Source organism: Cynocephalus volans, chromosome 12 (assembly GCF_027409185.1).
Source record: "Cynocephalus volans isolate mCynVol1 chromosome 12, mCynVol1.pri, whole genome shotgun sequence".
Classification (NCBI taxonomy): Eukaryota; Metazoa; Chordata; class Mammalia; order Dermoptera; family Cynocephalidae; genus Cynocephalus; species Cynocephalus volans.
In genome coordinates, this window is record NC_084471.1 from 105,393,284 (window position 1) to 105,419,993 (window position 26,710).

Genomic DNA, 26,710 nt, shown 5'->3' on the forward strand with positions numbered 1-26,710 from the left:
TAACTGTAGCAGGTGAAACCTAGAAACAACTTAAATGCTCAGGCATAGAGAACTGGTTGAATAAATGAGTATCGCTGTGTGTATTTAAGTTCTGGGCAACCATTACAAAGAATGGAGTGGCTTTTGATGGATCTTGGACGTGACTGGCGCCATCATGCACACAATAAGCACAAAATAGCCAACGGCCTTGTCTTCCACTCCAGCACCAAACCCTTCCCCTCTTCCCTTTACAGGAAGCCTCATGACTTAAACAGAAACCCTTTTGCTTCTGCAAGGCGCAGTTCTCCACCCTGGTCACATAGTTTCCACATTAGCACAATGCCCCTTCCTAATGGTATTAGCCAGCCCTTGGTGTGCTATATAAGCTCTACCACCCCCGCGCCTGGTGTGCTGTCTTCCATTTTGAGGGCAGCCCCAGGCTGCCCACCACTTTGAGCACAGCCCACAGATTCTTTTCCTTTAATAAAGCTTGATCGGTACCCGGCATCTCGGCTCACTTTCTTTCAACTTTGTGTGTACCAGTAAGGAATAACGCCCAAGATATTCTAAGTAGAAAAAGAAGAAGAGAAGAAGGGGCAAGAGTGTGTTGGGTCCTGCTTGGGAGTTCCCTGTAGAAAGCCCTAACACTGCCACTACCTCTTCACCCCAAAGAGGCTGTCCTCCTGCCTTCCAGGAGCTCTCGCCACATTTAGCGGGTGGGGCAGGTTGCCCCTATGGTAAAGAGGCGTTGTTGACAAGGTCTCTGTTGACTCAGCAACCCCTTAATCAGGAGACCAGATAAGAATCTGCACCACCCTCCACCTGTTTGTAGGACTGGGAGGTGTGGAGTTGGGAGAGGGTAGTCTTGGAAGAATGTGTGACCAGAAAATGCAGTTGTAGCAACAAAAGGGGGCAGGAGGAACTGTTCTCTGGAATCCCATGTTGACTCCAAATGCAAAGAGCGAAAAGAAAGAGTGAGGCAGGCAGGAGTGTCTTGTTGGCATTAGGAATGTGCATAAACAATGCATTGGAAGCATCACAATTCCTCTCACCAACAAGCCTTTGGTTGGGAATAGTTCCGATGCAGAGTATTGGTGCCTCCTTCGGGGAAGGCAGCTTTGTTGAGTGCATTTGCAGGAGGTGGGGATGGGAAGGTTTTCAGTTGAAGATTGATCACTGGGGTATCCTCATCAGTCCTTGTCAAGCATCAGTGTAGGTCCTGAGGAGCATAGGAGGATGAGGTCGGTTCCATAGATCCTGTTTTGACCACTGTGGTCATGGGAGAAGGCCAGGGTGCAAAGCCAGTCTTCCAGACTGTTCAGCATTACACCCAACACTTCATTCTGTCAATCAAATGCCGCATCTAAAGTTAAAAGGCAAACTATGAACCAAGAAAAAGTTATTTGAAACAAATATGGCAATGGGTAAACATAAAAAATCCTTAAAATGTAGTGCTCTTCTAGGTCATTAAGAAAACACTAACATCCAAAAAGAAAAATGGGCAAAGAACATGACAGAATTTGCAGAAGAAATACAAATAGTTGAAAAGAATATGGGGGGAAAAATTAACCTCGCTAGTAATCGAAAATGCAAAATAAAGTAAGCTGCCAATTTGCCTTTCAATTTGACATATATTTTAGAATTCATAATGCTCAATGTTGGCAAAGGTGAAAGGACAGTTTGGTTCTGATGATAGTGAAAATCGGTACAATGTTTACAGTAATGTGTGTCAACACTTAAGGTAATATATGTCAAAGAGCCTTAAAAATATCATTTCCTATTGATGTCATCACTTCATTTTTTTATCCTAAGAAAATAATCGGGAAACTGATAAAGGTTTATAGCAGTGGAAAATTAGAAAAGGCTCAATATCCAAACAACAGGGGATTGTTTAAATACAAAATAGTACATCCATGCAGTGGATTTCATGGACATCTTACATGCTGGTTCATGAAGAATGCTCAAAGATACAAACATATTCTCAGTCTAATGTTAAGTGAAATAAGCAGGAAATAGAACTATGTACATGATGGTCTCAATTAACCGAAATGCATGTGCATTTGTGTTTATATATACACATATAAAAGTAGAAAATGATATTAAGGAAATACAGCAAAATGTTAACAAAGAAAGTTGGATTGTAGATTTCAATTCTTTCTTTTATACTTTTCAATACATTTCAATTTTTTATAAGTATGCTTTATTTTTATGATCAGAAAAATTAATCAATAAAAGTTACATCTATTTGCAAGGCTGTATTAACCATACCAAATCATTAAGTATTGATGTCATCTCTCCATTGTGAATTGCTATATTCCACAATTGCATCACTGCTAAATTTTACATTTGCTCATACCAATCTCCCACCTAGATTTCCCCACCATGTCTCAACATCCTGCCATTCTCCACAGTGCTTGGCATGCCCTGACACTGCAGGTCTCAAGGTACATGTCATGCACGGATCAAAATTCATACAATAAAATGCAGACAAAACTTGTTTTAGCTTTCATGACTGTTTTTGCTGCTAGAGAGCCCCCATTTCCTCTGATGCAGGTGGAGAAAGGAAGTCTTAAGCTCACCACTTAAAGAGTGTGGTGTCTTCCAGTTTAAAATTGTCTGTTGGAACATAATGAATACAGGCTCTCATGAAGTGCACATTCTCTATCAGATTCTCCTATTACCAATGGCTCTTGAGTGCAGGGGAAACTTATCCATCCCTGTGGCATGGGAAACAGGCTCTGCTAGCTCCTCCGCTGCCCTCTGTGTGGGGTCCTGCCCTCACTGTCTGTGCTGCTAAGGTCTTGTGTGACCCTAGGTCTGTTCTCTCAGCAAGGAGAACATGTGGGGATCGTCTTCTTGGAGCCACCTGCTGCTTGGGCCCCTGCCTCAGCCTGCACTGAGTGCTGTGGGTCCACCTGTGACTGGCTGCCAGTCCCAGCTGCCTCCACATCCCTGCCCACACCTCCTTTTGAACCATCTGAGTTGAATTCTGTTTCCTGCTGGGCCCCTGGCTGATAAGACAGTGCATGGCACTCTCTGCTGTGGATAGTGGCTCCCAGCAGCCAGCGTCAGTTAGGGGTATGAATGGCAGAAACCCAGGCAGAGCACCTGCACAACATATATGCCTTTTCCCTGAGACTAATAGGCCTGGCTTCCCACGCCAGGTCTGTGGGCTGCCACCCTGTTCACCTCTCTCCTTTGCCTTCCTCTACAGCACATTCCAGCCAAGTTTCCAAGGTGGATAGACTCCACCGCAGAGCTCAAGAGGCTGTCTTGGTGTCAGGAGATAAGGTCACAGGGACTTACCACTGCTGGATCAAGGATGGCCACATGCACATTCTGAAAGACAATCAGCATCTGTTCTGCTCTCCTCCCAGTGGCTGCCATGCCTCTTTATGAAAGAAACCCTCTCTGCTGGACAGTTTGCTTATAGAGCCTAGAGCCCAGAATACTGTCTGGCCCCAGGAATGGTAAGTTTACTGAGGGCAGGGCTGTGATTCAGTCAGTTCTGTATTCTCACTGCTTAGCACTCTGCCTGGCATATAGAAAGTTCTCTGTAAGTATTGACTGATGAAATGAGTCAACAGTCTTCCCCTAATCAATTTCCCTATCCCAAATCCACCCTCCTCTGATGGCCTACTGAGAGGCACCTTCCAGAGAAAGCCCTTCCTGGATAAAGAAGCTGGAGCCTGGTTAGCAATTTTAGGGAAAACAGACATCAGAATCGTAATCCAAATTTCCCTCCTTGGGCTGCAGTGATGTGCTAGCTTTTGCAAGGTGAAATGCACTAGAAATAAATAAGATTCCTAAAATCTCCTGTCCAAGCAGAGAAAGGAGGATTCTGAGATCATCCATAGAATCAGAGCAGAGTCTGGGTGGGTGGTGGAAGGATGGATGGAATCTGTGCCAAATGAAGAATGACTTAAAAAAAAATGAATATTTGAGAAAAGATATTCTAGAGAGTTTTAGAGCTATATCAAATACTTTAAGGGGCATTGTATGATAAACAAATCACATTTATTTAAGGTTATAACTACAATCACTGGCTGAAAGTTTAAGAAAGTGGGTTTTAGCTTATTTTTAAAGGGCATTTTAATACTCAGAGCTGTTCACACATGGAACACACAGTCTGTATGGCCGTGCACTCTCTCTGCAGGCAGGGTTTAAATAGAGGCCCAGCGGCCCCTGAGGGGCAGTGAAGGTAGATTCCATCTGGTGCACAGAAGCCCTGCAAGGAAGCGTAAGTATTCCTAACCCCTGGTTTCCTCTCTGGCCCTCAGCATTTACTCACAGGGAAATCTCAGAGGGGAAGGAAAGCACCCTGAGAGAGTGGGAGCCCCCAGCCCACAGCACACCTGGGAGCTACTCGGGGTGTCCTGTGACCACTGCAAGAATAATTTCCCACATACCCAGCAGAAGAGCTCAGCTCTCCCCGTTACACAGAACAGAAAACTGAGACTAGACAGTGGGAAGGGTAATAATCACGGTGGCTATGTTCTGGCACTTACCAGGCCCGGGGCCGTGTTGTTCACGCGCGATCTCCAGCCCTTACAGGAGGTTGGGGTCGGCCTCAGATGACAGATGAGGAAATTGAGGCTCAGGGAGATTAAGGTGCTGCTGCCACCCACCCAAAATGGCAGGGCTAGAGAGAACCCAAGCCAGGGTACAAGTGCAGGCCACCCGGCTCGAGCCTCCTCCACAGTCCGCCACAGCCTCCCCTGGGGCAGGTGTCCCCCAGACAGCTTGAGCTACAGCCAGAGCCCCCGTCCCCACCCCTCTTATCTGTCCCCATCGCCTCAAACCTCCGTGTCGCTGGTCCCACCACCCTGTCCTCACACACCTCCCTCCTCTGGTCACAGGCTCTCCTGACCTACATGGAGAAATCCAGCCCAACAATGACAGACTCCACGCACCCAGGACTAAAAGAAGCCAGGGGGCAGAGGAAGTGGAAGTCGGCTGAGGGCGGCCGCCTAAGCGCCCTCCATGCTGCCTCGTCTTTGCATTTGGGCTGTGCTGGGTGTGCGTGGGACTCCGTGCACCGTTTGAGGACTCTGCGCTGGCTGCGGAGGGCGGCTCCCCGAGCCTGGTGACGGATGGAGGATCCAGGACGTGGGAGGCCCGAGCTGGGCTCAGGAGATGAGGGTGTGCTCAGCCCCATCTCTCCAGCCTCATTAGTGACTCTGGGAAATGTTTCTCAGACCAGCCCCACTGTGGGGTGGGGGTAGCAGGTGGAGGCCACGAGAGGGGTTGTGCTGATCTGAAAGCTGGGAGGAGGGAGGGACACAGAATAGAAGAAAGAGAGATGCTCTTCAGCTGCTGTGGGCACCGTCAAAAAGAGCCCCTCTGATCAGGTGCCTCCCCAAACCCATAGCCAACATATATGCCATAGGCTAAGCAGTCACGATCCCCAGAGCACCTGCCTCTCAGTCCCATGGCAGGGAACCCTGGATCCCAGACAGGCCCCACTGGCAGGAAGGCACAGGCAGACAGACCAGCCCAGGAGAGATCGTTTCCCATTTCCTATCTCTGGCTCCATCCTGGGCCCTAAGACAGTGAAGCCATCTCGGTGATGCTTTGTGGGGCAGCTGGGCTCCAGGCTGCAGAGGAGACATGGAGAACATTGGCCGACTCATCTCATCCAGGCGGCTCCTCCATCTGGAGTCTCGAGTTCCCTGGAGATGGGGGAGGGGTGAGGTGACCATCAGTCACAGCCTGGACCAGGATGACTGGTGTCCCCTGGACCTGCCATGGGGCTTGGGGGTGGGGGACGGTACGATGGGGAGGGTGGGAGGAGCATCAGGTGCCCACGACAGAGCCCTGGCTCTGCCCCCTCTACCTGGCTGACCTTGCACAGGTCACTAACCTTTTCTCACCCTCAATGTCTTCAACTACAATATAGAAATAATAGTAGCCACATTGTGGGGATTTTTGAGAATTAAATGTGGTCATATTTGTAGCACCGTTTCATTGCCAGAGCGTCAACTATTCCAGCTATCAAGAGGAGTGAAGGCAGTAGTGACAAGTTTTAACCTAAGAAGGTATCCTCTGGGGGTAGCAGCAATAGGAGTGACCCCTGGCAAAAGTTGAGAACCTCCTCCCTCTGGCCCCCCCAGGATGTGGCCACCAGCCCAAAGACCTTGTTCAGAGAAGAGCTGACTTGGCTGTGTCTTTCCTAAAGGGATCAGATGGGACTGCAGGCTGCTGTGGGTAGCAAACTAGACAGCCTCACCCCATGACCATTGCTGTACTCCAGAAAGGTCAGCGTGGCCTCGGCACTATGCAGGGAAAGCCAGATCCCATCTTTGTCCTCAAAACCTGAGGCACCAGACGCAGCTACAAGTTGCTAAAACACTGGGAAATATCAGCCTGGGATGGAGAAATGGTTTCTTCCCCGGGAGAGATCTGCCCCAGGAATGCCCCCCTGATCATAAGGGATCATTGCATTGCCCAGCTCCTGGAAGGGCTGGGTCCCGAAGGCTCTCCCACCCTCAGACACCCACCACGGAAGAGGCACGGATTTCTCTGAACCTGTCTTGGTGTCTCCCAGCTCCTCACTGCTAGCTAGGCCCACTGTCGTCCCGCTGTCTGCTCCTTCCTGCCTCCAATCTAGATCTGATCCCACCAGCCGAGTGGAGTAGGAGGGAACTGAGCAACCTGAGAACAGAGAGCCGGGTCAAAGGCTCGGCTCTGTGGCCTTGGCCAGACTGCTTCCGCTCTCTAGGCCTCGGCCCCTTCACTCTGAAATTGGCTGGGATGGGATGGGGGTGACTGATTTATTGCTAAGATCCTTTCAAGTTCTAACTTTCTGTAATTCAAAGTCTAGTCTTAGCTATCTTTGGCCCTCATCCTAGAAGGAAATGCCCGTGCAGAAGGCAGGAGTCGTGGGGGCCCCACACAAAGTCCAGAGCAAACCTTTAAAAGAGTCGGTACCCTCCGAGGTTTTGATCTTTTCACCGGAGATGAGCTCTGCCAGGAAAACACTTCCTTCACTTTCTCATTCTTGGTGCTGCTGATGTCATTGGAATGGGAAGTTCTCAAATAACTGCCATAGTGACATCGAGTCACTATGATGTGCATCTTCTGTGACGACTGTCTGGAGCCCACATTTGGGAGGAACAGTGAGGACTCTGGACGGCACCACCGGCTACTGCTGCCTGGGAGCCCAGGGCTTGGAGAGCAGCTGTGACCAGGGGACGATTCGTATTTCATCTCTTCAGTATGGCATTGTAGTGGAGACCCTGCCCCGTCCTTCACCAGCAGAACCCAGAATGGGGCTAGAAATTGAGAAAGATGAGGAAGAAGGAAGAAACCCGTTGGAAGCTATGTGGAAGGAGACAGCCCCACTCAGCCTCTTTCCAAGACACATCGTTTATAATAACTGTCCCCTTTCTCAAGTACCTGCCATGAGCCAGGCATGGTGCATGTCTTCGGTTATTATCAAAACCTCATAAGTGAGGCACCCTTGTCCCTAACAAATGATGTAACTGATGCTCAGAGAGGTTAGAGAGCTTGGCTGAGGAGGGTACACCGCTAGAAAGAGCAGAGCCAGGATGCAAGCACAGTCTGATCTGAGTCCTGCATTCATGTATTTCGTGGGACACTCCCCTGAGACTCAGTTAGTTCATCTGCAAATCGGGGTCACTACCTCACCTGATTCTGCATTGCTGTGTGAGACATGGAGCTAAACATCCACGTGGGGAGGAGGGATGGATTGTGGGGGCGGATGGGATGGGATGGGCAGAAGGAGGGGTGGAAGGCTGCTGGGGGGATGAGAGGCTCACTGGAAAATTCTGGCCAGCTCCCAGGCCCCTCGCCTCTGTCATATCCCCTCCAGGCAAGTAGGAGAAGTGAGAACCAGAGAACAGGAGCAAGACTACGCACGTGTCACCAGCGAGTCACTCAGTCACTGTCACAACACCCCAGCACCAGAACTGAGGGGAGGAGAGAAGCAGAAGGAGCTGTCGGGAAAGAAGTCAGGAGAGCCCAGGGTACCCTGTGCTGCCAGCCCCTGAGGCAGGGAAATGGGAACAGGGGCTGGTGGGGTTGAGTCCAGCGCTGGCACAGACTCCTTCACCTTCCCTGAAGGTCCCAGATTCAGACTTTTGTGCCTGCTGGCAAGCTTGGGTCTGCCTGAAGAGACCAGCAGAATGTTTATTTGGAGCATGAGCAATAACGTGTCTGGGAAGAGAACACTGAGACACAGATGTCCTGCTGAGACTGGTTAGGGAGACGGAGGAGGGGCAGGATTCCCTGTCAACTCAAGGCACAGTGAGCCTTGCCAGAAATGATACCCAGCTTCTTGGGGTCCAAGGGCAGGCTGTCCAAAGCCCAGGGATATGAAGTTAGGGAGCAGTGTTGGTCTCTCCACTGGGATGTTGCAAAAGAGTAGGGACACTTACCCTTCAAGACAGCGTCCTTACAGGGGAGGATCAGCCATTTCCCTTGCCCTGGAGGTGGTGTTTCTCATCCACCCTCCCATGGAGTGCAAACCAAGCTCAGTGCTCACAGGTGGAGGAGTGGGCTAAGGTGGAAAGCAGGCGTAGAGGGCAGAACCCCGGGCCCAGAGTCAAGAGACCTGCATCCCAGTCCCAGCTCTGCCCCCAGTGGTGTGATCTTGGGAACGTCACTCCCCTCCCTGGACTATTTTCTGGAACTGTAGAAGGAGGGGCTTGGTCCAGGTGTTCTTCAGATCCCTCATTCGAGTGTTCTAGAAGTGGTAAGTCACATCAAGGCCATTCATGCCTTCATCAGCAAACATTTACCGAGGGCCCCTGCACCAGGCCTGGGACTGGATGCTCAGATGCTTGGGTGAATCACAGGCCATCCTGCCCTCAGGGTGCTCGGGGGACAGTCGGTGCAAGGCCCATGGTATGAACAGACATGCTGGGAGAACATGGAAAGGTGTGATTCATTCTGACAGGAGGTTGACTGAGAAGGTCTCACAGAGGAAGTGACATTTCAGTGGAGGCTCCGGGAGCATGCAAGGTCCCTGGCCTGGCAGCTTGCACTGTCTGAGCTCCCTGACAGATCCACCAGTTCCCCACCAGGCGTGTCCTCCATGGTGGGGCTGAGGACAACAGAGGGGTGTCATTAGAAGTCAGCCGTGTCGCACACCCATCGTCCCACAGCGTCTCCTAAATACCAGCGCTGATCTTATTTATGCACCCTTACAGACGTATTTTTGGGAACTGAAACTGCTCAGTTCAAACAGCAAGATAACCCCCTAAATCGTTTCCATTTGGTTCAAAATGCACTTTGGGGGGCAGCAAATATGAATTTCTAATTCCATTTTGCTGAGCGTCACAGTGAGGTGCGTCATGTGGAAAGGTTGAATGAGTGTGGAGAGAGGAAGCCCTGACATCCTGGGACAGAATGCACAAAGACAACCTGGACAGAGACCGTCACAATTACACAGCAGCAAATACGCAGGCCGTCCAATACTAACTGGTAATATGTGCTATGGCTCTAAGCTCTATTACAGCAAGAACTAATATTGATTGAACGCTCATCATGTGCCCAGTGCCATTCCGAGAACTTCACACTGTGGCATTTCACTAAGTTTCCCCACAACTCTGTGAGGCAGAGACTCCTGTGAAGCCATTTTACAGATGAAGAGACTGAGCGACTTGCCCAGAGCCTGTGTTCCTTGCCTTTGAGTTGTGGTTTAATGTGCCGCATGGTCTCTGTTCACATTTCACGAGCGATGTTCAAAGTGGCCACACACTTGAGATGATGCACATGTTGGATTTTTCCTGACTCAGAACACAGAACGAACAGAGGAGCTGCCACAAGCCACCCAGACCCTGAGAACTGTGCTCCGGAAGGCCACCGCTGCAGTCAGGTCTGCACCGAGCAAGGTGCATGGTTCCAGCAGGCACCCATGCAGGACTTCGTGTCAGGCAAACCTGGTCCCATGCAAGTCCATGACAAGGCTCAAACACAGACAGATACCTTGCTTTCCAGCTCCACCTTGGGATCGGTTATTCCTGCTGAACATCCCCACCTTGGGTAGAATCAGGCTCCTAAGAAGCTGGTGGGACTAACCCAGTGCCGTAACGGGGTGGGCAGGAGGTGGTGGAACTGACCAAGAATCCCAGCGCCTGAGCTCCAGATGAGAAAATGGAGCTGGAACAAAGACATTGTCCCTGCCCTTTAGGGCTAGAGCCCAAAGTTAGAGCCAGGGGAGATGAGACAAGCACGAGTCAGTCATCTGACACAGGAGGACAAAGTGCAGGGGAATTTAAATACGTTTCTATTTTCTCAGGTCTCTGAGGATCCTAATGTTGCATGGGGAGGCGCGGGAGGAGGAGGTGAGGAGCAGGAAAATCTCCACAAAGCAGAATTGGCCTTTGGCCATGAGGAGATGGCCCCCTGTAGGATATGTTCAGCGGTATAAGGAAGCTTCCCACACCCCAAAATGTCAGAGCTTCTTTCCTTTGGCTGAAAGATTGTTCCTGCTGAAATGCAAATTCCTAGAGAACAGCAATGTTAAACCGTGTCAGTCATTTACACCGCTGTCTGACGGAGCCCATAACTGCAGAAAATGGGAGTGGGGAAGGGCTTCTGAGATCTCTCGATTCAACGCTCTCCCATTTTGTGCAAGAGGGTAGGACGATCTAGCTCACAAGGCAAGACAGGGATCAAGCTGGGCCCTCTCCAGTCCTAATCTGGTCCTGCAAGTCAGATGCCACAGACTCACATGTGGAAGGGGTGACTAGCAGTGCAAGGCAGAGTGCAGTGGTGCTGGTGATGGAGACTGGAGAAGAGAGAGCAGCCTGGGCTGGGCCCACCAGGGAAGGCACCCCCAGGAGGTGGGGCTGCAGCTGAAACTTGAAGGGTGGCAGGCATTCAGATTTGGATGGGCAGGGGATTCTCATGGGCAGGATGAAGTCAGACCATGGAACCTGAACCGGCAGGCTTAGACATTGGGCAGTATCCCATCGGAGGCAGGGAAGGCACCTGAGCAGAGGAGTAATGAGGTAAAGGCAGTATTTACTACCTGCCCAGCAGAGGGGTGCACGGAAAGAATTGGGCGGGGGAAGGTCAGAAGTGAGGAGACTCAGCGGTGAGAGGTCTGGTGATACAAGATGCACTGCAAATGGGTTGGGAAGGAGCGATAAAGGGCAGGGGTCCCAAGACTGTCCAGGCTCCACAAAGCAGTGTGGTGAGGAGAAAGGCCAGGATTTCTTGAATTAGAAAGCCACCTGGTCACTGGGTGACCTTACGTAACTCACTCCATGTATCTGGGTCCCAGTGTTCTCATCTGTAAAATGGGAATGCTAATGCTAATAGTAAAAATGAGAATAGTAATGTCCCTGTCTCTTGTACCAAGTTGTTGCGAGAAGGAAATGAGATCATGACATGAAAGCACTCTGAAAAGGGCAAAGGGATGTGCACATCCATCTGTCCTCTTTCCCCCTTGGAAATCAATATTGAAAAGTTTCATGTTCACACCACCCAGGCTCTTTCACCTTCAACCTTATTACTTCAAGGTACAAACAGAAAATATTTCTTCCCAGCACACGGAGGTAAACTTACCGAGCTGCCGGCAAGCACAGGTCACTAGTGCTGGCCTCCTGGGCCACCCTGCCCTTTCCCAGTCCCACCCTGATGCCCTGAGGGCTGCAGAGATCTACACCCCAGCAGAACACAGCACACTGGCCAGGTCACCCCAGCAGGAAAGCTCGATCCCAGCCAGCCCCAGAGATGGAGGGTCCTGACTTTGGGGCAGGGCCCTGTGGGGTTTTTCCTCTCCCTCGCAGTCTGGTACTCTGGTTTTCACTCGCCTGACGGTCCCCTCATTGTCTGACCAAGCACGAGCAACTCTCTCTCTTCCTCCCCACATGCTTGTCCCAGCATCCTTAGGCATAACCATTTAATTTACTTAGATTTATGAAAACTCCAACTATGTCAATGCACTTTCATGTGCATTTTAATAATTACTGATAAGGTGGAGGAAAGAAGAGGGTTATGTGGGCTCTAAGAACTGACTCATCCTTCTCTCTACCAGCTGAGGTCATCGGGGAACCAGTGCAAGGAAAATGCCTTTGTTGGTACACTAATTACTGAGTCTGTATCTGACTCTGCCTTCCACAGTCCCAGCTCAGCATTTCTCCAAAAGATGGGTAATGGTTTTATGGTTTCAAACCACACTAGAACCCAGATCCCATTGGACTTGTAAATGGATATGAGCCCAACATCAACAAAGCAGCAGCTGAAATGAAATTAGACACTGAGTCCTAAAGAAACTAGGCTGTGATTCTCACAGTAAATGGAAACACGTCTCTTTTCTGCAAGTCCCAGATACCCGTCCAGTCCCCTGAACTCATACTTACCTATCTCCTCAAAATGCACTTCTTCTTACTAGATTCAGAGATCCATACCCATGCTTGTGAGTTTCTGCCTCTATGAGAACTGTATTCCTGACTTAAATATTCTAATCCAGGTAGACAGTTCAGTGGAGGTGGTGGTGCTGGCATCCATGGTGCCCCTGCAGGTCCACCAGGCTGATTATATACTGGCTGACTTTGGACAAAAAAGCCAGCTGGTCCAGCACCTGAATAGCTGGCTGGCAGAACTGGATAGCCAGGCTGGGGTCCAGGGTAGCCAGTAAGTCCTGGAGGTCCTGAAATAGAAAGAAATGAAATAATTTGTAATTAAACAGAAAAATGGAAATGTAAACCATTTAAGGATTACTCCAGCTATCTACAAATTCACCTCTCAGCTCAGAAATCCTTTATCCGAGAAGCTTACAGTGTATTTTTAGCTTTCATAAATTTTCCAGTGGGTTCCTACCCACTTGTATTTTGAGGGTGGTAGGTGTGAATAGAGTTGGTCCACAGCCTTACCCTTACTGTCAAAAACTCAGTTGGAAAAGTGAAAGAAAATCTATGATCTAGAGTCACCCACATAAAGATCTGGCATGTCTTCAATTAAAAGCGAGATGGCACTAGGTAGAAGGCACAGAGTAAAGGCTTTGAGCCAGAACTTCCTGGACCAAAGCACCTTGTACGAAAATGATAATTCTGGAATTCCGACAAATGACATCTCATATGTCTAGAAAGAACGAGGGATGGTTTTGCCCATCCTCCCCAGGGGATATTTGGCAAGGTCTAGAAACTATTTGTCTCAACTGGAGGAGAGGGAGATACTGGAATTTGGTGGGCAGAGGCCAGGGATGCTGCTAAATACCCTAAATGCCCAGAACGACTAGTCCCCAGAAAACAAAGAATTGTCCATCCCAAAATATTATAGTGGCAATGCTGAGAAAACCTGGTGTAAAAGTAAAAGCATGTCCCAGACACTTCTGGGTTAACAGTTTGCCTGGAGTTTTAATCCATCGTGTATTCCTATCCTAAGTCCCTCTACTTATAAAAAAGAAAAAGAAAAAAACGATTTTGATATATAGGTTAGATTTTTAAATTTCATAATTTAACCACCCTGCACACTTTGGAATATATAATTTGAAAAACAAGGAAGGCAAAAAGTTATAAAAGGCAAAATTCTTTTAAGTAATTACTAAGCAGAGTAGAGGAAGAAATTTAATGTCTATATTTTATATTCCCTGTAAATGTGTGATTGCAATGAAGCTTCATAAGTTTATTTGTATAGTCCATAGAGGAGAAATTCCATATGAATAGAATATAATTTCAAAGGACTGTGTTCCACAATACTTTAGCATTAAAGGCCTTGAAAAATTTAATACTTAGAATGGGCAATTATAAATACTTTTAAATGGGAAATTTATGACAAAATTGATGCATCCTAAAAAAATAAGGCTAAGAAAAACAGACTAAACCTCATAATAATGCTTTTTACATGAAGCTTTTATAATTTATTATTTTTATAATGAATAAATATTTATGGATTATCTACCATATGACTGGCTCTGTGCTAGAACCAGTGAATACAGCTATCACTGAGTCAACCTGCTCTCAGGGAGTTTACTGTCAATTTCTGAGAGACAAAAAATAAATTTTAAAAGATTTTAGACTGGCACGATGGAGAAAACGGGTGTAGGAGATGGCAGGGTGCAAGCAGTTACATTAGTGCACATACACTTTAAATTGAGATCTAAAAGATGAGACGGAAAAAGCTTTATCTGAAGATCTGGTGAGAAATGCTCCAGGAGGAAGGAGAAGCAAATGCAAACCCCCTGACTCCAGGAATGATTTGGCCTTTCGTGAGAAACATCACGAGAGAGAGGAAGAACAGGAACAACTACCCCAAAAGAACAAGCGACAGTCCATCTAGGGAAGCCCTTAGTGAGGGGTCTGGATTTGATCCCAAGTGTGACTGGCAGGCACTGGAGGATCTGAAGCAAAGGGCTGCATTCCATGATCTCACGTATGTCTTAAAAAGTTTTTAGAACTGCCGAGCATTGGAATTTACAATGAGAAACAAAGATGCAACCCCTACCTCATTGTTTAACAGGAGAGACAACTTTATACTCACCCTGTCTAGAGGGCAATAAACAAGTGTGATTAATTGATTAATAAGAATTGGAGAAAAGTGATTTGAAGTAAGGAGCCAGGCATTTACGACTCCATAGGCCAAAGGTGGCTACTGAGATGTGGAGAGGGAAGGGAAGGAGCAGGTGCAGCCCCCTGGAGGACCAGCTTCCAACTAAGACCTGAAGGGTGCAGAGAAGTTGACAGGCTGGACACATAAAGAGCACTGCAGAGAGAAGTCCTGGGATCGTAACAAAGACAGACTTTAACTATCTGAAAAATGGCCAGTCGGGCCGAACAGTAGAGAGGCGGGCTCGAAGCAGTTAAAATGGGAGCAGGGAAAAGGCTTCCTGGGTCTGGTTTGGGCCTTCATCCTAAAAGTAATGAAAAGCCGATAAGCTCGGGGCTGAGCATTGTCTCTGACATGAATAGATTTAGATTTTTAATGATCACTGGATTCAGTACAGAGGCCAGATCACAGGGAAAGCCAGTGGGGATATAGAGATACGAGTTAATTGGTTACATTATTAACATCATAATACTTCCACTTATATAAAACCCAACTGACTTAACATATGATCAATATGTTAGCAAATACTTGTCATTTATTATTTGCAAAGCACTGTTGTTGGGAAAAATAGGAAAATGTCAGGGCCCCTTGGATGTTCAGAGTCTTGCCAAGCATTTGCTGTAAATATCCTCAGGTGTTCCTTGTTACTACTTAATGTAAGTTGTGTATGGGCACCCAAGTGCCCAGGGTTGTGGACTTCAGTATAAAAGACTAACAGCTCTGCTCCACAGCGCTTCTCAGAACTCTCAGAGAAGCCACTAGGACAGTTGCTCCTAGATCTGAATAAAACCCATTCATTTTTCTATACCTACAGCTCCCAGACCCTTTTTTTTTTTTTTTACCTAGCTCATAGACCAGCATGTGGAGGGTTTCTAACCCAATCTGTGCAACGGACTCGAGGTGTCTGTAAGCCCTAGCTTTACAATTGTGCTCAGCATTTTATACATACTCTCACTCATCTGTGTGTGTGTGTGTGTCTGTGTGTGTGTGTGTGTGTGTGTGTGTGTGTGTGTGTGTGTGTGTGTGTGTGTGTGTGTGTGTGTGTGTGTGTGTGTCTGTGTGGCTGGCTGGTATGGGGATCTGAACCTTTGACCTTGGTGTTGTCAACACTGCACTGTAACCAACTGAGCTAACCGGCCAGCCTTTATACTCTCATATACTCTCCAAAGCAACCTAAATAGAAAAATATCATCCCCAATGATAGATAAGAAAACAGACTTTGAGGTACTGCAACTTGTCTAAGACAACCACACAACCAATAATTACAGATGGCAGAACTTGAAGCCTGATCCAAACTCTGTATGCCTCAGTTAACTAATAGTATTCACCTTATAAGAGTGTTCTGAGGAATAAATGAGTTAATCCACATTAACTCCACATTTAAAACAATGCCCAAAGCACAGTAAACTCTCAATCTTAATTTATCCTTATTGTTAGCATCATTGTGATCTTAAGAACTGGACTGAAGATACAAAATCAAGCTATTTTTCTAGCAAACTCTCAAGTTTGTAACTGAATTTCATTATGGACACCTACTTTTAATTAGCTATTGGGTGGATTAAATCATTCTCTAAGCACCTTGGATGAATATTACAGACTTGCTAATAATTCTCTAAACACCAACCCTATAAGAACATAGAGCACAGGTTCTCAACCCACGCTTCTCAGTAGAATCAGCTGGAGTATTACAAAATTACCAGTCTCTGAGTTCTACTACCAGAGGTGCTGATTTAGTTTTTCAGGGATCATGACCTGGCACTACGATTTTTAAGTGCTTCTGGGTGATACTGGTGAAGCCATGGTTGAGAACTACCACCTTAGGTCCTTGTAGCTTATCTAGCTCATATTTTAATTGCAAACATCTGGATGAGATCCAGATCCTGCTGGAAGATATCTGGGTAACAAATTAAACAGGTCATTTAGCTCCCAAGCAGTTTTGTTTGCTTGGAGAAGAAAACAAAATGGTTACACCCTTCTGACAAACCACTTGCTCTTTGATCCTGAGTGTATGCTCTTTCAAGATGTGGGTAGCCTGCCTACTTGGAAATCTGGGCACATGTTAACATGGACTTTGCCATTCGTAAAGTTCTAGTAATTTTGATAACTCCATCGTCTAAATGAAAATCTCTAGATTCTTTTATGCATTGGTTCAAAAGAAAAAAAGTACTCTCTACTATGTAGTGATATGACTCAATTACTTCTCTTAGAAATGCAAGGCATGAATCAGCATGTATATAAAAATAAAGCTGTCACATATGTTACAAATGAAGTGAGCAGGACTGAAGCCATGTTGGGACCTAAAACTACGTGGGCTCTAAAAGATTTCAAAAGGACACAGGGTTTTCTTGGCATGCATTTCTCTGAGTTCCCTTTTCTCCCATGGTTTTTTGATATTTTGACCTTGGTTATAGGGAAAGATGACATTATTTACATGATGTGAAGTTGTTTTCCAGCCAGCCTGGAGCTGCAGGTTTGCAGGTACTATCCAGACCTTGGGCAAACAAGGAAGACATCAATAAAGCTATGCTGATTCCATCCCTCCAGAAGGACCTGAGACAACAGCAAGGATGGGAGCAGAAACCAGATGGGACCTTGGGGAGACCCTGCACCTGGCTCCTTGCACATAACCCCTGTGGCTCAGGTCCTCCCTCTTGCTTTTCATTTCCCATGATCCATTCCCTCAGCCCCCTCTTTAAAAACTCCTCAGTAAATCTGAGACTTTGAGATGGCTTTAGTCTGGCCATCCTCTTTCAGGTGTACCTGAGAGATGCTTTACCTCAGGTCACCAGTATTTCTGAATAAAAGTGGACTTCCATTCTCATCAACATTTGACTTTTGAGTGGCTTGTTTTTGAAAGGGGGAAGGGAGCCAGACTTGTGCCAGGAAACAATATGACTCACAAACACCCAGCGATAAATCCCCTGTGATTACATGATCACAATTTTCAGAACAGATGGAGGATCAATAAAATATTTTACCTAACATCTGCATTTGGGGGCTTAATAGATGTGCAGCCTTGTATTGCATTTGCTAAATGTGAACTCACAACTGTTTTTATTTGCTCTCCTTTATGCCTTTACTTTCCTGTATAAATAAAAATTACTTTCACGGAAAATATGTAGTTAAATTAAAAAAAAAAAAAACAAGAACAGCTAAGCTACCAACATTTCACTAATGTGAAAAAGAACTACAAAAAAGACACACATTCCCTCTCTCTCTCTCTTTCACTCTCTCAGCACTATCAATTGATTTATTTTAATTTTCTTCTTTAATCAAATATTTTACCTTGAAATGCAGCCGATGGATACTTAAGGGGGATGCCCGGCTGGCAAAACTTTTCCTGAGTGAGAAGTATTCACTTGCATGTCTGCAATTCAAGGAGAGGTAAATACATGTCTGCTTATATAAAATAAATATTTTAAAAAAATACATTGTCCTTAGATAATTTTCACTTGTGTGGTTTTATACTGTAGTGAAATAGGTAAACTATATTCTTCACTCAACATAAGCTGTACTGTTATCAGAGCTAACTTGTGGTATAATCCTGTTTCAAACAAATTCCCTGTTAAATAAAATAAGACAGCCTCTGAGTTACTGGGGCTGAAGTCCTAATTTTTATGCCTAATAAGTATGCAAATATATACATAGACACATACAATTATACATACAAAACTAAAGAGTTAAAAGGTGACTAATAACCATACCCAAATGGCTATTTCTAAATTGAGTTAAAGCATCTTAAAGGTTGTAGCAAATAAAACTGCCTAATTTTATACAAATTTACATTTAAAAAGCTTTAATTGAGATTCATAAATAAAATTAAATCAATATAGCAGTCATTAAGAAAAGATCATAAAACTTCAAATGAGAAAAGCAAGAGGCCTGGTCCTGAAAATTATCTAATATATCTAGAAAGCTGACAGGGTAGCGAGGGATAATTTTTGCTGTTGTTTTTATCTCAACAAAGATAAAAGAGAAAATAAAGAGCATTTCAGAAAAACAGGATTTGATTTTTGATATTTTCCCTGATGTGTAGTGTTTTTCTCTTCAGAAACTTAAAATTTCATAAGACAAAGTTTTTCATTATGTGCTTGATAAATACTCATCTTATTTAGAATTTTCTTGAGTGAAAAAAAGCAAAAGCCAGAACATAATGATTGGTATTATTTAAACCTACACACATGTATACATTGTGAAATATACATCAGGGTGTGTATCTAAGGATTTTATTTCAATAAACTGACATTAAGTTCATTATCTGTTAATTAGTATTACTTCAATAATATGTATATAAAATACACAGAAAAAAAGATAAAACTGTTCTGGATGGAATACAGTACATATTATATAACATATTTCCCAATAAGCCTAAAATTTCTATAGTTTCTCTAAGGCTTTCTTATTTTTAATAAAAAAAAATTGTGTCACTGGATATTTGTGTACATCTCAATAGTCAAAATACTGAACTAGACATTGGATCCTGGAGCATAAACACAATATAAATATATATATTTTTGAAACAGAATGAGACATTATGACAAATAATAAGCTAACAACAAATTTAATATTATAGGAATAAAAGTAAACACTTAAGTTACTTACTTTGTTCATCCATGATTTAAATAGTTCTGAAAGAGAAGAACATAAAAACATATCATACAAAAATGTTTGGAATACGGCACAAGCAGTACTAAGAGGGAAGTTTATTGTAGTCAATCCTTCATCATCAGAATAGAAAAGTTTCAAATAAACAACCTGACACTACAACTCAAAGAACTAGAAAAATAAGAACAATTCAATCTCAAAAATAGGTGGAAAAAAATAACTAAGATCAGAGCAGAACTAAATGAAATAGAGACCCAAAAATGATACAAAAGATCAATAAATCACCCACTATTAATGTATTAGGACCTATCTCCTTCTTCAGGTCTAAGAGTGTTTGCTTGATATATCTGGCTGCTCCAGTATTGGGTGCATACATGTTTATGATTGTTATGTCTTCTAGCTGGATGGTTCCCTTTATCTTTATATAATGGCCTTCTTTGTCTGTTTTAATGTTTTTTAGTTTAAAGTCTATTTTGTCTGATATAAGAATAGCTACTCCTGCTCATTTTTGGTTTCCGTTTGCATGGTATATCGTTTTCTATCCCTTCACTTTTAGTCTGTGTGTGTCTTTACAGGTGAGGTTGGTCTTGAAGCCAGCATGTACTTGGGTCTGGCTTTTTAATCCAGCCAGTTAGTCTGTGTCTTTTGAATGGAGAGTTTAGTCCATTCACATTTAGAGTAGTTATTGAGAAGTGTTGTTTAATTCCTGTCATTTCATTGCTATTTAGGTGGTTTAAATATCTTTTGATCATTATTTCCCTTTTTATTTCTCTTGAAGTTGAGGGAAGAGGGGGAGGAGTAGGGAGGCTGGGGGATAAGTAGAAGGGGACAAAGGGTACAAAAGCAATTTCTGGTAATGGATATGTCCCCAGTATGAATCTGGCCCCCACATCATGGGCAGAAGGGGGGACAACCAGCTTTGTATTTCATGAATATTTGAAATAAATAAAAAATAAAAAAATTTAAAAAATTTTTTTAAAAGATCAATAAAACAGAAGTTGGTTTTTTGAGAAAAATAAAATAGACAAACCATTAGCTAGGCTAACTAGAAAAAGAAGAGAGAAGATCCAAATAACCAAAATCAGAAGTGAAAAGGGAGACATTACAGCCTATACCACAGAAATACAAAGAATCATTAGAGACTATTATAAACAACTCTACACCAACAAATTTGAAAATCTGGAGGAAATGGATAAATTTTTGGACACCTATAGTCTACCAAGACTGAACCAAGGAGAAACAGAAAACCTGAACAAACCACTAACAAGCAATGAGATTGAAGCAGTAATCAGCAGTCTCCCAACAAAGAAAAGCCCAGGACCAGATGGCTTTACTGCTGAATTCTACTAGACCATCAAAGAGGAATTAATATCAATTCTATTCAAATTGTTCCAAAAAATTGAAACTGAGGCCATTCTCTCAAACTCATTCTAAAGGCCAGCATCACCCTGATACCAAAACAAGACAAAAATACAACAAAAATAGAAAACTACAGACCAATATCTCTGATGAACATAAACACATGTAGAATCCATTAATACAGATTCTTTATCATATCTAATTGAGTAGCGTGATTTAATTGGTTCCAGTTTTTTAATAATACAAACAGTTCTCTGAATTTCCTTGTGTCTTTGTACAACTAATTTTGTCAGGAAAATCCACAGAATGGAATTGCACTGCCAAATGACTGCAGGACTTAGACTCAGAAGTAGTAATTTAGGCAAATAAGAAACCCTCTGAGCCTTGGTCTCCTTACCTGAGAAAGAGATAAATGTCTGTGCCCTGTGGCATTTGAGTTTATGATGTGATAACAGATATAAAGTTCAAGAGCAGGAGTAAAACCATGATCAGGAATAAAGAGCTCATATCACAACAAGCAGAAAACTCTCATATATGCATTTTCCAAATTTTCTACAAAAGCATATATTCCTTGTATTATAAAATAAGATTGAAACCAAATAACAAAATCAAGGACTGATACTTTAAAAGAAGCATGGACATAAAAGCTCTATGGAAAGATAAATGCCAGATTCCCGTCCCCCTTGATAGGTGTAGGAGCATGACACCTGACTGGAGACTCCCAATCCCAGCCGACACCTCCCCCCTTACTGATCTCAGCTACCTGATTTCCAGGTGTGAATGTCATTGCACTCTCCTGATAAAGAAAGTGATGTAGTGTCCAGCAATCATACTGCAAGAACTCAACACCTACAGCTTCACTGCTAGGGAATACTCATTCATTTCAGACATCTTTGAATAGGTATGGAGATACACACATACACATATATATGTGAATAGGTATGGAGACATACATACATATATATGTATAAGACATTTCTGTTGCCTTCCCTACTGGACATTGCCATGGCTGAAAAAAAATAACCAGGTAGAGATCACCTGGGTAGTCCACCTCCTATGTTTACACATAGGCAAATGGCAGAGACAGAAAATGCAAGTCCTTTGGATCCTTTATTTTACACCTCAGCATGATGTCTGATTTTTCCCCCATCACTCTTAACTTTGAAAATGCTTTGTGATTGGAATTTTATTCTTCTCCTTTCTCTATATCATGCCATTATCTGACTTCTCCATAGCCCATAGAATAAAGAACAAGAGAAACCGCCAGAGATAATATTTACAAGAGGATTAAATTTTCCACCAATAAATATGAGAAAGAAACAATAATTAATTCATTTTAATTATAAAGCAACCGAGGCTCAGAAAGTTAGTAACTTGGCCAAGATCTCTGAGATAGAAAGTGGTGAGATTCAGGATACAAATCTAGACCCTGTAATTCCAGAGCCCTGAACCAACATTTAAGTCTACTGGATTTGGGATTAACCAGAAAAAAATTCTGAATCTAACCGAATAGATTTGTGTGTTGAGGCATAGTATACAAATCCAAAAGTATAAAAATAATAAGTGCATATCTCAATAAGTTATTCAAATGGAACACAACTGGTAACCTATACTCACAAGAAATAGAATAGCAACATCTCCCAGGACACCCCCTTATGTTCTTATCTCAAGATACTGCCCTGTCTTTCCAAAAGCAACACATTTTATAACTTTTGAGTTAGCTTGGCTTGTCATTAAACTTTATAGAGATAGAATTATTAGGACTGTACTTTTATGTTGTTTATTTTTATAAGATTATTCATAGTTTTGAACATGGCTGTACTTGATTCTTTCTCTGTATAGCATCCCATTAGAAAAATAAAACCCACTTTACTTATTCTTTCTATTACTGATGCACGTTTGGGTTGTGTCCAGTTTTTCCAATTTCATACTGCAGGGACTCAACACTTATACCAAAACAGTACTTCTAACATTCTTCTGCATGATGGATATATGCAGGCATTTTTATTGGGTACATACCTAAGAGTGAAATTGTTAGGTCAGCAATGTGTAGATGCATATCTTTATGAGATACGACCAATGGGCTCCCAAAGGGTATGTGACAGTTTACACACAGCAGTGTATGAGACTTCCAGTTGCTCCACATCTTCACCAACACTTGATATTGCCAGCAGCTTTTACTTTAGCAATTGCATGGCAGCACCACATTATAGGTGTGCTTTGCACTTTTCTGATGAGTCACAATGTCAAGCACCTTTTCAAATGCCTGTTGGGCATTTGGTTAGCATTTTGTGAAATGCCTAGTCAAACTGTATGCCCATATTTTTTAGTGGATTGTTTGGTTTTTTTCTCATATTGTGTTTATATTATTAACAGAGCAGATAGAGACTAAAGGAGGGAAGATCACATGGGACTTGCCTCTAAAGCTGAGCCCTGGGTTCACTTTGCCTGTATGCCGGGTCCTGAACAGGAACTGTGGCTGACCCACGCTCCATGGCCACCTGCATTGGCCATGTCAGGAGGACCATAAAACCATGTGCATCTGAACTCAGCCCAACATCTCTTCAAAACGTAGCAACTTTAATCATGAAATATTTAATATGTCACAATTTGTGTGGACCATAATAAAAGCACAGATTAGCTGGGTGCCTCTCTCTCAAGGCCTCTCATGGGGCAGGAGATGTGGTCTCAACTGAAGCTTGACTGTGGGAGGATCGGCTCTCAAGCTCGTTCATGTGGAAAGAGAGAAAGAGACAGAGAGAGACAGAGAGACAGAAACAGACCATAACATTGAAAGAGAAAACACTGAAGAGAGTAAGAGGCAAATGACAGCTTATTTTTTTTTTTGTAATATAATTTTGGAAGTTGAAATGGACTAAATATTTTTGCCACCCCCCCAAATCATTTCCTGAAATCCTATCCCTCAATGTGATGGTTTTAGGAGCTGGGGGCTTTTGGAAGTAATCCGGTCATGAGCATGGATCCCTCACGAATGAGATGACTGGACTCATACAATGGACTCTGGAGAACTCTCTAGCCCTCTCTCTGTCGGGTAAGGATACAACCTGAGGTCTGCTGTCTTCAAACCAAAAGAGATTCCTCACCTGAACCCAACTATGCTGGGACCTTGATCTCCACCTTCCACGCTCCAGAACTGTGAGAAATAAATTTATGTTGTATATAAGCTACCCAGACTATGGTACTTTGTTATAGCAGCCTGAACTGACTCAGACAGAAGTGACATCCCATCATTTGTGTAATGTTCTGTTGGTCAGAAGGAAGTGATTAATCACCTAGTGCTAGGAGCCATTCATTGTGGAGGCTGCCATCACATAGGCCAAGGTAAAGCCCATGGGATTGATTCTAAATATAATAGGAGGGCAATGAAAATTTTACTGTCAGGAGATGACAATATCTGAATTTAACTTAATTTCAGTGTGTTATCACTGCAGGGCGGGGGGGAAACAGGTCATGAAAAGTGACTTTCCCAACATTGCACTGCTGGAACTCAGGCCTCTTTGAATTGTACCTCATGCTGTATTTTGCTTGTTTTTGTAATTCAAATATCTCCATGTTTGTGCAGTATGTACATTTGACACTACATTAGTCTGTTTTGTGTTGCTCTAACAGAATACCTGGATCTGGGTAATTTATAAAGAAAATGAAATTTGTTTGCTTACAGTTTCTGAGGCTGGGAAGTCCAAAGTCCATCTGGTGGTGGTGACAGCAACACAGGGGTCTCACACTGTAAGATGGTGGAAGCAGAGAGAGGAGAGCAAGACAGACTATCCTACTCTTTTAAAGCCCTCAGAACCACACCCCTGACCACAATCTTTAATTCATTCACTACAGCACGGTCCCACAATCCAATCACCTCCAAGGCTCCACCTTTCAATTACCTTAGTAGGATTTCCCACTCTCTTAACAATCACAGTGGGAGCTAAGTTTCTAATACATAAAATGCGGGGGATACAAGCTTCAATGAATTTTGGGGGGGAATAATTCAATCCACCACAGACACCAACCCATGAGTTTCAATAAGTTTTATCTCATATACACCTCATGAATTTTGTAGGAAGTAAATGCTAGCATAATCCCCATTGTGCATATTGGAAAACTGGGGAGGTCTTGAAAGATACGTTATCTTGTCTTGGATCACAGAAATGGTGAGAAAAAGGAGATTATGACCAACATCTGCCTTGAAACCTGGGGCCCTTGCTGCATGCCCAGGGGGCTGAGGGAGTGCTGTGTTTGCACACTTGTGTGCAGTTAAGGAGTTGACACGGGGGAAGAGGGTGAGCGGTTGTCAGCCCAGAGAGACCTTTGTGTAGATCATATTAAAGGAAGGGCCCCACATCATGGAATCTTAAAGAAATGACCTCACTTCCTTAGTGATGGACCGCAACAGAACTTAGAACTCTGGTAACCGTCCAGCTCACTTGGCAAGCAACTGCCAAGAGAGAAAGATGGATTCATGTTGAATCCCGAAGTTTCAACGATCTCACCTCAGAAATTCCTGGAGAGAGAGCCTGTTGAGACGATGGAGACGTTGGCTCCGCCCTCCCCTCCAATGCCTGTGTCTGTTTGGCAGGGGGCACCCCCAAGTAGCACAGGGCAGCCCAGTCCAGGCCAGTCCACACCTGTGATCCCATCTGGGCAGTTTTTCACCACCTTCCAATCACCATGTGTGTGTGAGCGCGCGCGCGCGCGCGCGCGTGTGTGTGTCTGTGTGTGCATGTGTGTGTGTGTGAGAGAGAGAGAGAGAAAGACAGAGACAGAGACAGAGACAGAGAGAGAGAGAAAATGAAGAGGATAAGAGGGGCCCCTCCTGAACAGGAGCAGGTTGTTAGGGGATGAAACCCCAGAAGGTCTGTCTACGGCTCAGGTTGTGGCCGGCAGGATGGGAAAGTAACTGTTAGGGACCAAGTCTGTATCCTTGGAAGTAAATCCTAAACCTCTAGCTGTTATCTGGTTTCCTCCCTGGCTAGAGGTCTATGCAGATGTTCCTCTGTACCTGATCAGGGGGGCAGAATTTCTAGTGGGGGTATGTCCCATGGACAAAGGCAGGAGGCTGCTGACTCTTATTAGCTGAAATGCCGGGCACTCTCATTACAGAGCTCCACGCAGGAGATCACTGAGGAGGTGTTTGATGGGTCCCATCTCCTTGGACAAGGGGCAGGTGCACCACATCACCAACCAAGACCAGCACTGGTCTAAGGTGAGAGCAGGCACAGAGAGGTCTCCACAAACAGGAACCCAAAATGACTAGAGTGGGCCTAGGACCCAGACCCAAATATGGGGACTCCCCTGGAAACTATATTCAAGCGTTCCCACTGGAGTGACCCACAGTCCCACTCCCACAGGAATCTGGCCTCTAGTACTACCCACTGGCAACTCGCTTAGGTGCAAAGTCCCTGTTCTCTCACTTGCAGGACTATAAGAGAAGGCACTTCTGTGTGGGTTCACTCTACACTAGGCCGTGAGTATCTTTGCTCGTTGACACTCTTCTTACTGTTTTAGCTCCCCACCCCAGGTGTCCTGTGCAGCAGTCAGCCCCACTGCCTCCCAGGTCTCCTCCAAGACTTACAAACCATCACTCTTATGGGGGGGTGTTTACACACAAAAAATGAGAAGTCACACAAAAAAGGAGGCCCGGCTGTTCTACACATTTGTCTGCAATGGGTCATCTCGCAGAGCACATCGCTGGAGCCCCACCAGGCCGGGAGCTGTGCCCTCCCATGTCTTCATGTTTTCCCGTAATAGAGGCCGTTTTCCCTGGCAGTTCAGTCTTTCAGTGCCGGTGGAACATGACACGATTCAGTTATAATTTCCATTTCAGCCGCGCTGCAGGGAACATCTTATGTGTGCCCGACAGACTGTGTGAGCTGGCTAGGGATGCCGTAACACAGCGCCACACACTAGAGGCCTCTGACAACAAAAATATATGTTCCCACAATTCTGGAGGCTAGAAATTTGATATCAAGCTGTTGTCTGGGGTGGTTTCTCCTGAGGTCTCTCTCCTGGGCTTGGAGATGGCCACGGTCTATATCTCTGTTCACGTGCTCTGCTCTCCTGCTTCTGTGTCCTTACCATGTCTTCTTATGAGGGCCCGTGTCATGTCAAATTAAAGCTAACACTAGTGAATTTACTCAAAGTTAATTGCCTCTCTAAAGACCTGTGTCCTACCACAGTCGACATCTTATGCACTGAGTATTACAATATCAACTGTGAATTTTAAGAAGGGAAT

The 26,710-nt window shown here is 44.6% G+C and overlaps 1 long non-coding RNA gene across 1 annotated transcript; it reads right to left on the reverse strand.

The window, feature by feature from the left end:
- Nucleotides 1-5,405: 5,405 nt before the first annotated feature.
- LOC134361303 (uncharacterized) lies at nucleotides 5,406-17,866 on the reverse strand. The gene is made up of 4 exons (XR_010021398.1): nucleotides 17,785-17,866; nucleotides 12,315-12,604; nucleotides 6,892-7,253; nucleotides 5,406-5,651 (listed from the first exon to the last, which is right to left on the reverse strand). It is a non-coding gene; the product is annotated as an uncharacterized LOC134361303 (long non-coding RNA).
- Between the last annotated feature and the right edge of the window lie 8,844 nt (nucleotides 17,867-26,710).